The 13920-nt window shown below is 44.4% G+C and overlaps 1 pseudogene; it reads left to right on the plus strand.

Annotated features, from left to right (window-relative positions):
* Positions 1-13177: 13177 nt before the first annotated feature.
* LOC126250262 (5S ribosomal RNA) lies at positions 13178-13295 on the plus strand (annotated as a pseudogene).
* Positions 13296-13920: the final 625 nt, after the last annotated feature.

Genomic DNA, 13920 nt, shown 5'->3' on the forward strand with positions numbered 1-13920 from the left:
GAAAGTGAACTACCAGTATACATCCCGTTTTGGAAATAACGGCATTTTGTTTGCGTCGACGGCGATTTACTTATTATGAGGAATTATTTATTTAATTTTTGACTCGATCACTTTTTTATGATACAATCATAACCGGTTTCGACCTTCAAAGGCAACGCATGAACACTTGTTCCTAGTTCATCAAATGATGCCCGCAGCATCTGAAGATGGCCTTTGAAAGCCGAAACTGGCTATGACTGTATCGTAAAAAAAGTGATTTAGTGAGAAATAAAAAATTATAGTATACATACCAGTTGGCCGACCTACAGGATCTTAGTCAACAGTCCTAATTACTGTGCTCACTGTCTAACATATAGTTGTTGGTGTTGTTGTTGTGGTCTTAATTCCAGAGACTGGTCTGATGTAGCTCTCCATGCTACTCTATCCTGTTCAAGCTTCTTCATCTCCAAGTAACTGAAATGGCTCAAATGGTTCTGAGCACTATGGCACTTAACATCTGAGGCCATCAGTCCCCTAGACTTAGAACTACTTAAACCTAACTAACCAAAGGACATCACACACATCCATGCCCCAGGCAGGATTCGAACCTGCGACCACAGCAGCAGAGTGATTCCGGACTGAAGGGCCTAGAACAGCTCGGCCACAGCGGCCGGCTCCAAGTAACTACTGCACCCAACATCCTTCTGAATATGCTTACTGTATTGATGCATTGGTCTCCCTCTACGATTTTTACCCTACACGCTGACCTCCAGTACTAACTTGGTGATCCCTTGATGCCTCAGAACATGTGCTACCAACCGATCCCTTCTTCTAGTCAAGTTGCGCCACAAACTCCTCCTCAATTCTGTTAAGTACATCCTCATTACTTACGTGATCTACCCATCTAATCTTCAATATTCTTCTGTAGCACCACATTTCAAAAGTTTCTATTCTCTTCTTGTCTGAACTATTTACCGTGCATGTTTCACATCCATACATGGCTACACTTCATACAAATACTTTTATAAACGACTTCCTGACACATATATACCCCATGTTAATAAATTTCCCCTCTTAAGAAACCCTTTACTTGCCACTGCCAGTCTATATTTTATATCCTCTCCACTTCGACCATCATCAGTCATTTTGTTCCCTAAATAGCAAAACTCATCTACTACTTTCAGTGTCTCATTTCCTAATCTAATTTCCTCAGCATCACCTGAGTTAATTACACTACATTCCATTATCCTCGTTTTGTTTTTGTTGATGTTCATCTTATATCCTCCTTTGAAGACACTGTCCATTCCGTTCAACTGCTCTTCCAAGTCCATCGCTATCTCTTACAGAATTTCAATGCCATCGGCAAACCTCAATGATTTTTTTCTTCTACATTGATTTTAATTCATAATCCAAATTTTTCTTTTGATTCCTTTACTGCTTTCTCAATATATAGATTGAATGACATCGGGGATAGGCTACAACTCTGTCTCGCTCCATTCCCAACCACTGCTTCGCTTTCATGTCCCTCGACTCTTCTAACTGCCATCTGGTTTATGTGCAAATTGTAAATAGCCTTTCGCTCCCTGTATTTGACCCCTGCCACCTTCACAATTTGAAAGAGAGTGTTCCAGTCAACATTTTCAAAAGCTTTCTCTAAGTTTACAAATACTAGAAACGTAGGTTTGCCTTTCCTTAATCTATCTTCTAAGATAAATCGTAGGGTCAGTATTGCCTCATGTATTCCAACATTTCTACGGAATCCAAACTGATCTTCCTCGAGGTCGGGTTCTACAAGTTTTTCCATTCGTCTGTAAAGAATTCATGTCAGTATTTTGCAGCCGTGACTTATTAAACTGATAGTTTGGTAATTTACACGCCTGTTAACATCTTCTTTCTTTGGGATTGGAATTATTATATTCTTCTTGAAGTCTGAGGGTATTTCGCCTGTCTCATTCATCTTGCTCACCAGATGGAAGAGTTTTGTCAGGGCTGGCTCTCCCAACGCCATCAGTAGTTCTAATTGAATATTGTCTGCTCCCGGAGACTTTTTTCGACTTAGGTCCTTCAGTGCTCTGTCAAATTCTTCAAGCAGGAGCATTATCTCCTATTTCATCTTTAGCTACGCCCTCTTCCACTTCCATAATATTGCCCTCGAGGACATCGCCCTTGTACAGACCCTCTATATACTCCTTCCACTTTTCTGCTTTCCCTCCTTTGCTTAAGACTGGTTTTCCATCTGAGCTCTTGATATTCATAAAAGTGGCTCTTGTTTCTTCAAAGGTCTCTTTAATTTCCCTGTAGGCAGTATCTATCTTACTACTACTGATATATGCCTCTACATCCTAACATTTGTCCTCTAGCCTTCCCTGCTTAGCCATTTTGCACTTAGTGTCGATCTCATTTGTGAGACGTATGCATTCCTTTTCGCCTGCTTCATTCACTGCATTTTTATATTTTCTCCCTTCATCAATTAAATTCAATATTTCTTCTGTTACCGAAGGATTTCTACTAGCCCTCGTCATTTTACCTACTTGATCCTCTGCTGCCTTCACTATTTTATCTCTCAAAGCTACCCATTCTTCTTCTACTGAATTTCTGTCCCCTGTTCTTGTCAATCGTTCCCTAATGCTCTCTCTGAAACTCTCTACAACCTCTGGTTCTTTCATTTTATCCAGATCCCATCTCGTTAAATTCCAACTTTTTTGCAGTCTCTTCAATTTTAATAAACAGTTCATAAATAATAGATTGTGGTCAGAGTCCACATCTGCCCCGAAAATGTGTTACAATTTAAAACCTGGTTTCTAAATCTCTGTCTTACCATTATATAATCTATCTGAAACCCTCCAGTGTCTCCAGGTCTCTTCCACGTATACAACCTTCTTTCATGATTCTTAAACCAAGTGTTAGCTATGATTAAGTTATGCTCTGTGCAAAATTTTAACAGGCGACTTCCTCTTTCATTCGTTACCCCCATTCCCATATTCACGTACTACTTTTCCTTTTCTTCCTTTTCCTGCTACTGAATTCTAGTCCTCCATGACTATTAAATTTTGGTCTCCCTTCACTGTTTGAATAATTTCTTTTATCTCATCATACATTTCTTCAATCTCTTCGTCATCTACGGAGCTACTTGTACAACTGTGGTAGGCGTGGGCTTCGTGTCTATCTTGGCTATAATAATTCGTTCATTATGCTGTTCGTAGTAGCTTACCAGTGCTCCTATTTTTTATTCATTATTAAACCTAGTCCTGCATTACCTCTATTTCATTTTGTATTTATAACACTGTATTCACTTGATCAAAAGTCTTGTTCCTTCTGCAACCGAACTTCAGTAATTCCGGCTATATATAACTTTAACCTATTCATTTCCCTTTTAAAATTTTCTAACCTACCTACCCGATTAAGGGATCTGACATTCCACGCTCCGATCTGTAAAACGCCAGTTTTTTTTTTTCTCCTGATATCGACGTCTTCCCGAGTAGTCTCTGCCCGGAGATCAAAATGGGGGACTATTTTACCTCCAGAATATTTTACCCAAGAGGACGCCTCATCATTTAACCATACACAAAAGCTACATGCACTGGGTAAAAATTACGGCTGTAGTTTCCCCTTGCTTTCAGGCGTTCGCAGCACCAGCACATCAAGGCCATTTTTGTTAATGTTATAACGCCAGACCAGTCAATCATCCAGAGTGTTACCCCTGCAACTACTGAAAAGGCTGCTGTCCCTCTTCAGGAAACCACACGTTTGTCTGACCTCTCAACAGATACCCCTCCGTTGTGGTTGCACCTACAGTACGGCTATCTGTATCGCTGAGTCACGCAAGCCTTCCCACCAACGGCATGGTCCAAGGTTCATGGGGGAGGGGGGGGGGGGGGAGGGGGACTAACATACTATAATGTCGAATCTCTAATTAGTAATGTGATTGTGTATGTAGTTCCCAACCAGGAAGTTTAAGTTAGCGCAGTTACAAAGTATGACCCTAGTTTAAGTAAGTTTCATCAGATCGCTTAATACTTTGAAACTGCATCAGTTGCACAACGTGCAACCAACTTAGCAAAAGTGATTCCTAGACCATATTATTCCCTAAAGCCAACTGACGACAGGGCAATGCTATTAGCTGTGGATTCCGCGGCACCACCATCCAAAGGTGCAAATAAACCGATTAGGAATGCAATGAGAATTTCCCTTTCAACGTTGGCCCAAGTAAAAATAAGACTTTATACAGGGTGTTACAAAAAGGTACGGTCAAACTTTCAGGAAACATTCCTCACACACAAATAAAGAAAAGATGTTATGTGGACATGTGTACGGAAACGCTTAATTTCCATGTTAGAGCTCATTTTAGTTTCGTCAGTAACGTGATCAAATTGTAAATTTTCACAATCAACATGTGTGGGCTGACGAGAATCCGCACGCAATTGTGCAATCACGTCATCAATACAGATTTTCTGTGAACGTTTGGGCAGGCATTGTTGGTGATGTCTTGATTAGGCCCCATGTTCTTCCACCTAAGCTCAATGGAGCACGTTATCATGATTTCATACGGGATACTCTACCTGTGCTGCTAGAACGTGTGCCTTTAGAAGTACGACACAACATGTGGTTCATGCACGATGGAGCTCCTGCACATTTCAGTCGAAGTGTTCGTACGCTTCTCAACAACATATTCGATGACCGATGGATTGGTAGAGGCGGACCAATTCCATGGCCTCCACGCTCTCCTGACCTCAACCCTCTTGACTTTCATTTATGGGGGCATTTGAAAGCTCTTGTCTACGCAACCCCGGTACCAAATGTAGAGACTCTACGTGCTCGTATTGTGGACGGCTGTGATACAATACGCCATTCTCCAGGGCTGCATTAGCGCATCACGGATTTCATGCGACGGAGGGTGGATGCATGTATCCTCGCTAACGGAGGACATTTTGAATATTTCCTGTAACGAAGTGTTTGATGTCACGCTGATACGTTCTGTTGCTATTTGTTTACATTCCTTGATTAATATGATTTGAAGAGAAGTAATAAAATGAGCTCTAACATGGAAAGTAAGCGTTTCCGGACATGTCCACATAACATATTTTCTTTCTTTGTGTGTGAGGAATGTTTCCTGAAAGTTTGGCCGTACCTTTTTGTAACACCCTGTATAGTCAGAAGATCTAGGGGTGGTGGCGGTTGCAGTAGTATTTACTGCAATGGCAGTGAGCCGTCGTAGGCTCGATTCGATCTTTTAACATCTAAGATGTCTTATATTCTCTTCGTATAGGGGCTGCTCCTGTCGTGGTGCGGTCCTAGTCAGCGTACTATTGGGTGACGTCGTCTCACAGCCTTCTTTGCTGTTACATTCCAGGCCGATATGCCGATGCTTGATGTTACCTCAGGACATCACCCCCCTCCCCCCCTCCACCCCTCCCGAAGCGACAGACCATCGTCGTGTTGGAAGCGCGACACGGCGGCTGTACGCTGCGCTGGACCGTAAGCTGTGGCTGCAGGGGCCTCTGGCGGAAACGTCCCCCGGAACGCGACCAGAAGGGTACGCGTCCACCTCCGTAGGCCAGTAACCAGATGGGGAAGGCGTTGGATGCCGCGGTGTGGGTGGGTCCAGCTTTATCAGCAGGTCAAGAGGAGGTGGTGGAGGCAGAGGCTCCGTCTCCATGGAGTCGTCCCGCGGTGTCGTGATGACACCCTCTGGCGGATGCTGTGCCCGCACTGTCCTTGGGATCCGTGAATCTGGGGGAAGAGACATAGAAAGATCACTGTGCACATGACAGTGATCAAGCTGATTGTGATGTCGGCGCTGCATCACTTATGGACCTATAAGGAGATACGTGCAAGCGCCAAGTCGACGGACGATCTCGCCTCGCGCCCACCGTCTGCTGCCGCTAAGAACCCGGTAAAACACAATATCATGCTGCCCGAAGCGATACTTGCGGCCTTCCTTCGGCGCCGGTTGCTGAGGAGGATGGAGCCAGTGGGGAAGTGTCCGATGGCGGCGGCCGTGAAGCAGTTCCGCCGGCGATGGTCCATCTCGTGGGTGCGAACGATAGGAGACGAGAAACAGTTGCAATGCTTGATCCCTGGTGTGTGTGCTTAGCGACGTTTGGCCACCTGCTGCTTGAAGGTTCTGACAAAACGTTCCGCTTCGCCGTTTGACTGTGGATGGAACAGTGCACTATTTAGATGCTGTATGCAATTACGTTCACAGAATGTTTCAAATTCATTTGACGTGAACTGAGGGCCATTGTCTGACGCAATGAGTTCAGGTAAACCTTAGAGACAAAATATAGAGGACAACATCTGAATTGTGCTACGTGACATTGTCGAGTTGATTGGCACAGCAAAAGGAAACTTGCTATACGAATCAACCACACTCAACCAACGAGTGTTCCAAAAAGGACCTGCAAAGTCTATGTGCTCACGTTGCCATGGTGATTGCGACTTTGGCCAAACAGAGAACTTTTGTGGCGGAGCCGACTGATTTTCCGCACGTGCGTGACACTGTGACGTCATCTGTTCTATTTGGGTGGTCATACCCTGCCAAGTACAGTGTCGACGCGCTAACTGTTTCGTACGAACAATCCCTCAGTGTCCTTGGTGAAGTAACTGCAAAACTTCTTTCTGCAAAGCTTTGGGGATCAATACACGTGACTGTTCGCTTTCATTTTGAACAAGAATCACATCTTGCTGTATAGCGAGGCTATGCCGAGGTGCAAAGTATCGCCTCACTACAGAGTTCTTTACGCTACGCAAGGAACGAGGCCAAGATGTGCGAGTGTAAATTTGCAAAATGTTCAAATCTGAATCAGCTTCCATGACCTGTGCAATTTTCCTATTGTTCAAAGTAAAAGATTGAAGCAATTCAGAATCCTGAGCATCGATGTGATAAAAAGATGCATCACAAGCGTCAAAGTCTGTATCAGGGCCACTCGGAAGACGTGAAAGTGCCTCCTCATTACCATATTGAGCTGACGGACGATACACAATCTCGTAATGGTATCGAGACAACAACAAAGCCCATCTTTGCAATTTTTGGGCAGTTCGTATAGGAGTCGGTTACGTCGGATGAAGCAAGCACTGCAAATGCTTGTGATCCTTTACTAAGTATAATTTTCTGCTATACAAATAGTGGTGGAATTTGGTGACACCATACACAACAGTCAAATCATCTTTCTCAATTTGTGAGTAGTTACACTGAGCTTTGGACAACGCTTTTGATGCGAAAGCAATAGGCCTGTCCTTATCACCAGTTCTGTGCGAAAGCACTGCACCGATTCCGTAAGAGGAATCGTCAACTTGCAATACAACTGGTTTGTCAGGATCAAAGTGAACTAAGCATCGATCACTGAGAAATGCATCTTTCAGTTTTTGAAAAGCTAAAAGCTGCTTGGCACTCATCTGCCCAAATAAAGGGGACATTCTTGCCGCGCAAGCGATACAATGGAACTACAGTTTGTGCAGCATTCGGTATGAACTGAATACAATAGTTCATTTTCCTTAAGACTGACTGCAATTCTGTGACGCCGCGCGGGGTAACCGTGCGGTATTTGGAACCCTGTCACGGTTCGCGCGGCTCCCCCCGTCGGAGGTTCGAGTCCTCCCTGGGGCATGGATGTGTGTGATGTCCTTAGTGTAAGTTAGTTTGAGTCAGATTAAGTAGTGTGTAAGGCTAGGGACCGATGATCTCAGCAGTTTGGTCCCATAGGACCTAACCACAAGTTTCTAAAAAAATTCTGTGACATTGCGAGGAACTGCCAAATCTCGTATGGCTAACAAATGCGACTGATGAGGATGTACACCTTGACTGTTTATGACATGACCAAGATACTGCAACTCAGGTGTAAAAAAATTACAGTTGTCCAATCTACAATTTAGTCCTGCTTTAGACAACACACGAAACAAAGCACGTAAATTTGCAATATGATATTCAGGTGTACGACCTGCTACGGCAATATGGTCCAAATAATTTGAACTGTTTGGTGTTTGCACAGTCAGCCGTTCCAAATACCGTTGGAAAAAAGCGGGTGCGGAAGCACTGCCAAAAGGCAAACGCAAATATTTAAACAAGCCCAAATGAGTATGTACTGCACACACTTTATGAGTTTCTTCATCGAGCGGTATTTGAAGATAGGCGTCGCACAAATCAGTTTTTGAAAAGTAGCGACCAGCGCCTAATCTGTCCATGAGATCCTCTGGGCTTGGCAATGGATAAGCATCAATCACAGTTTGTGGGTTGGCTGTAGACTTAATGTCAACACAGAGGCGAATGCGACCTGCAGGTTTGGGGAGCAAAACCAATGGACTTGCCCAGTGACTAGCGTGTATGGGTGCAATAACTCCTCTATCTTGCAATTCTTTAAGTTCAGCTGCGACTTTGTCCTGTAATGCAATGGGAACAGTTCGGGCGCTGCAAAATTTAGGCTGAGCATTGTCTTCCAGAGTAATATGTGCACCAAAATTGTTAGCCTTTCCTAAACCTTTAAAAGAGAGTTCCGGGAATTCTTTTAGCAAGCTAGCTACACTGTCTTTTGCATTCAGTGCAGACACTGACAATACATGAGCCTGAATTTTAAAGCAAAACACATCAAAGGAATCAAGACCAAATATGTTCTCACAACCGCGTAATTGCAGCACCGTAAAAGACACTGCTCGCGAGCTATACATGGCAGGCAAAGTACATTTTCCGAGGACAGGAATGTCTTGTCCACTGTAAGCCGTCACATGCGTGCTAGTTTTAGTCAGGCGTAAGAAACCTAACAGTTCATATGTGTGACGATTTAGTAATGTGACAGAGGCACCCGTGTCCAACTGAAATTTCATACGTTTCCAACAAAGAAGCAATTGAACAAAAAGGTTCTTGGACTGTGTAGCACCGAAGAAATTGCTCGCTTGTTAGTTTTTCTAATGCCTGTTCCAGACTTTGAGTATACTGGATTAATGACATGGGCCCTGTGACTAGATTTTTGTGAGTGGGTCGAATTCTTATGTTTCTTCCGTTGCAAACATACGGATTGTACATGTCCTTCCCTGCCACATGCGCAACACTGAGCTTGTCGGGAGGGCCAGTCTTGGCGTCTATGCCGTGAATGACATCGAGGGCAAGACTTAGTTCCGTTCGCCTGTGTAGCCGCCTGTTTAGCGAGCTGCTTACGCGGTGTGGAGAGGTGTTTACGCAGCACTGGAATTTGCATTTCCTCGTCATACCCTGCAAATCTGTTACCCACTCGCGATAAGTTTGTTCTGACCGTTTTTCACAATTAAAGAATTGATACCCAGCTGCTACGACATGTTGGTCATAATACTTAGTTAGCCAATCTACAACCTGTTCATACGAAAGTTCACTCGAAGTGGCGTTAGGGAAAAGTTTGTTTAGGAGCCTAAACATTGCACTTCTTATCGTGGACAAGAACTATGGTAGTTTCACAGTACCTGGTACGTTGTGAGCAATTACGTGGGCTTCAAATTGTTGCAACCACTCGAGCCATTCCTCTTCTTGTTCACGAAACTGGCGAAAAGGTGGTATAGCTGTAGGTATTGCTGAAGGAGATGCTTCTTCCGTCAGGTGCGCAGCGTTAGCCAGTAGTTGCTGCACCGTGTTGAGCAGTGTAGATATTTGCTGAGTCTGGAAGTAAAACATCTGCATTAGCTGTGTTGCATCTAACACTGGCGGCTGTGGCGCCTGAGCAGGAGTAGGATAGGTGGCGTGGTCATGTTGGAAGAGACAAATACAAGAAACAGACAAGGCAAGCAAGAAAAATAAGTACAAAGGTAAAGAAAATTTCTGCAGTGCCCACTTGGAAACTCTGATTAGCAAAAGAGACTGCTAAAGCAAGTAAACACCCCTCCAAAGAAAGGACAAGAGAGAATTAAGGCGCCAGCAGAACAAAAAAGAAAATTTCATGGCCTCGAGGCACTAGGTTCTTCTTATGACCCATCGCCGACGTGGTGTCCTGCTCACTAGTCTAAAATATGGTGCTAGGAAGCTGTTTTCTCGGATAGTTGGACTACATACTAGCAAATCTTATTAATGGAGTGTGTTACACTAAATTGAATTGACAGTACTTAACTTTGCCTTTTACAAAAAAAATGGTTCAAATGGCTCTGAGCACTATGGGACTCAACTGCTGTGGTTATCAGTCCCCTAGAACTTAGAACTACTTAAACCTAACTAACCTAAGGACATCACACACATCCATGCCCGAGGCAGGACTCGAACCTGCGACCGTAGCAGTCGCACGGTTCCGGACTGCGCGCCTAGAGCCGCGAGACCACCGCGGCCGGCTTGCCTTTTACGAAGAGGTGTCGCAAGCAATTGGCGACATGCAAATAATCAATGTTCTTCGATATATACAATTTCCATGCAAGCAGTTGATAAAGTCACGGCTAAATCGTTGGATCACGGCCCGTCTTCTAGTGTGGCTCTTCTAGTGCAGCCGAGGCTGGCTGGAGCGGCCCTTATGTTCTCTTCGTATAGGGGCCGCACCTGTCGTCATGCGGTCCTAGTCAGCATACTATTGGCTGACATCGTCTCACAGCCTTCTCTGCTGTTACGTTCCAGTCCGACGTGCCGGCGCTTGATGTTACGCCAGAACACAACGCATGGATGGCCAGTGATCGCTTAGTGTGGGGGCAGTAATTTGGCTGTGGAACTCTGTAAAGGATATTTTCTGCTGAAGATGCACCTGAGGGTCTTTGAGTCCATCCTTTAGCTTGTATAAGGGCACTGTGAAACGACAGGGTTGGGGCAGCACTTGTGCAACTGCACCACGGCTATTACTTTTGGTGAGAATTTCTGTTTGAAGCTCATAACGGGGTTGGGCGTTTGCTGATGTGCACTGTGTGTCAGCGAGCCGTTCGGATTTGTGGTTAACTTGAAGCAAACTTAAGCTGTGTCTATGGACACTAAACTCATATTTGTTTGGCAGCTGGCTGCGATCTGTTGAACAACGTTGTCCAGGTTTGACAGAGTTCTGCTTAATAGTACTTACCAGTTCTGAAAGATCTATTTAAAGTTTTGCTGAAAGTTATCTTATCTTCAATTGCTACATTACAGAGACCGATTGGCTGTGGGTGTATAATTGGAGTTTTGGTGTGTTGCAGTTGCAAGAACTGTTCACGTCTTTATCGCCATCAAACTCTGACAATCCACTCCTTTTCACGTTCGTCAGACATCAGAAAAAACACCTTTTGAGTGCGTAAGCGTCAGTAGAATACATGATTGAGGTTAGGAGTGGACCCCTATTCTATGACAGAGCACATCGGTGTTTAGCTGTAAAATTGGTTTAATTTCTATTTTGGTGTTAAAGAAGCACACGAGTTTACATGGATTGTGACATAACAATTTCAGGACAGTTGTCAATATAACGCAGTACGTCCTGTTCAGCTGAAATGACACTTAACACAACAATATAAAATTTAAATAGAAGGTGCTCTACAAGATTTTTCTTACTTCTAGACAGTAAAGTTGGCCAATATTATCACAAATCATCCGATTGCAGTTCTAAGGTCGGTACTATTTAGGATGACAATGAACTCTATGGAGGGTAGTTAGTTTTTGTAACAAGATGAGCAAAAGATTACTCAAGGTTGCTCGGGTTCACAGTGGACACAAGCTGGTGATCTAACAATTTTACACCTCTGCGAGCGGTATTTACCTTTAGCTGAGACGTGCTGCTGGCTGCATGGATGCTCTCGCCCTCTGAAAATCCTATAAAGCGCTAATCAAAATCTTTACTGATATTATCAGTTGAAACTGTCCTATGTGTTTCGTTAGGCGAGAAAACATGCACTCGTCCCTAGTCTGGAAAATATGGCTATATACACGTGCATATATGGAGCAGCATGTATGCTTCAATGCCCTCACAGTTCTCGCAAGAACAATTAACTACGTGGCTGTTTCGTTTCTCCGCTATCGGAGCTCAACGACTTTTCAACTAATTTCTTGGTGAATGTCAGCCAAAGTGAACGCAGTATTCACCCAAAATTCCTCTTTTGGCGCCGTACAGAGCGTGATGCGCCCTGTTCTACACTTGCCGCTGATTCAGAGGAGAGTCTTTTGTAGCAAACTGTCCCCCACCTGTGTTCTTTCGTGCTTCACGTCACAGCTTTTTCAGACCATTAGGAATGTTCCTTTCATCTTGTGGAAACTACCCCTGCCAATAAGGGCCTTACCTTTAAACTGCGTCGCAACATCGCCCCTTTTTCTCCTTCCGAGCTTATTTCAGCCAACCTTATCTCGGTTCACGCAGCTCCCCCCGTCGGAGGTTCGAGTCCTCCCTCAGGCATGAGTGTGTGTGTTGTCCTTAGTGTAAGTTAGTTTAAGTTAGATTAAGTAGTGTCTAAGCCTAGGGAGTGATGACCTTAGCAGTATGGTCCCATAGTAACTCACCACCAAATTTCAGGCAATCGGACATTTTATGCCCCCTCCTGACTCCTAAAAGCTACACAGCTACATCATGAGCCTACCACGGGCCTTTCACCTGATCAACTGCATCGCTCGTCTGTTTGTATCCATGTGTAAATTCCCCAACGCAGTTTTCTAAAGAATTTCTCTGTTGCAAGCAGCGCTGGGCCACTACCTGCTCCCCTCGATGTATCGCCCAGCGTGTTCGTTGTCCCTCTCGCCGCAGGTCACCAACCTCCTGTTAGAAGCCTTTTGTTGTATGCGGGCCGTGATAACGCAACTCGCGTCTGCACCCAAACTAAAACGTTTCTTCCAAGAGATTTTTTCACCTTTTGTTCATTGACCTACAGGATTTTGGTTCGGTGTGTTAATACCATCGAGTCGAGTGTGGATCACATAATGTACATTTTGAAAGGCAAATCTGCTCACTATCGCCAAAGTATGTCAGGTGACTTATACATCTACTTGTTATAACGTATAAAATCTCATGTAAGGTGCGAAATTGACATTCATTCAAGCTGAAAGCTGTTGTAAGTTTGAACTGAGACACGACGATTGATGTACTGGCGAGAAGCAGCGTGCATCCTATCTTGTATAGGCTGACTCTGTCTTAGATTGTTTTCTTTTTATAAGTTATTCAAATCAAACAACTTGGATGTACTAAAAGATGTATCTAACCTTGCCAGATTTTAAGTCATTAGGTGTTCAGTTTGTTAAGCCACTATTGAATTTTTGGAAGATATTTGTCCCACCCATAAGCAAATAATGCTTATTAAGGCTGAACCTATAGTCATTTGAGGCAACGGCCTTGCCGCAGTGGATACACTGGTTCCCGTCAGATCACCGAAGTTAAGCGCTGTCGGGCGTGGCCGGCACTTGGATGGGTGACCATCCTGTCCGCCATGTGCTGTTGCCATTTTTCGGGGTGCACTCAGCCTCGTGATGCCAATTGAGGAGCTACTCGACCGAATAGTAGCGGCTCCGGTCAAAGAAAACCATCGTAACGACCGGGAGAGCGGTGTGCTGACCACACGCCCCTCCTATCCGCATCCTCAGCTGAGGATGACACGGCGGTCGGATGGTCCCGATGGGCCACTTGTGGCCTGATGACGGAGTGCTGCTGCTATAGTTATTTGACCAATAGGATCTAGGATTTGTGCTTAAGTAATGTGAATAAGAGAATACCACAACTCTTGACGGGCTATGGGATAATGCAACCCAACTGCAAGCTTTAAGTGATGGCTTGCTTGTGCAAGATGGTTTGGATGACGGAGTGAGTCTTACGTCTCAGCACAGCCACGTGCGAAGCAGTGGTGATGAAGTGGTGTGGGCTTAGTTCAGTAAGTTTCTTAATCCAGTAGCTAGACTACTAAATGGAACAGACTCGTTGTCAGTTAAGTCGAGGCCGTGATTATCGGTTAAGTTAAAATGACAAATTGATATTCTTCGTAGCTCCCATTTGCTAGCACATCATATTATTTATCCTATGACAAAAGGTAGACCGAGTGGTGAAAGGTGGCAAGCCGCTTTCTCAATGTAAC

This window comes from Schistocerca nitens, chromosome 3, assembly GCF_023898315.1.
Source record: "Schistocerca nitens isolate TAMUIC-IGC-003100 chromosome 3, iqSchNite1.1, whole genome shotgun sequence".
Lineage (NCBI taxonomy): Eukaryota > Metazoa > Arthropoda > Insecta > Orthoptera > Acrididae > Schistocerca > Schistocerca nitens.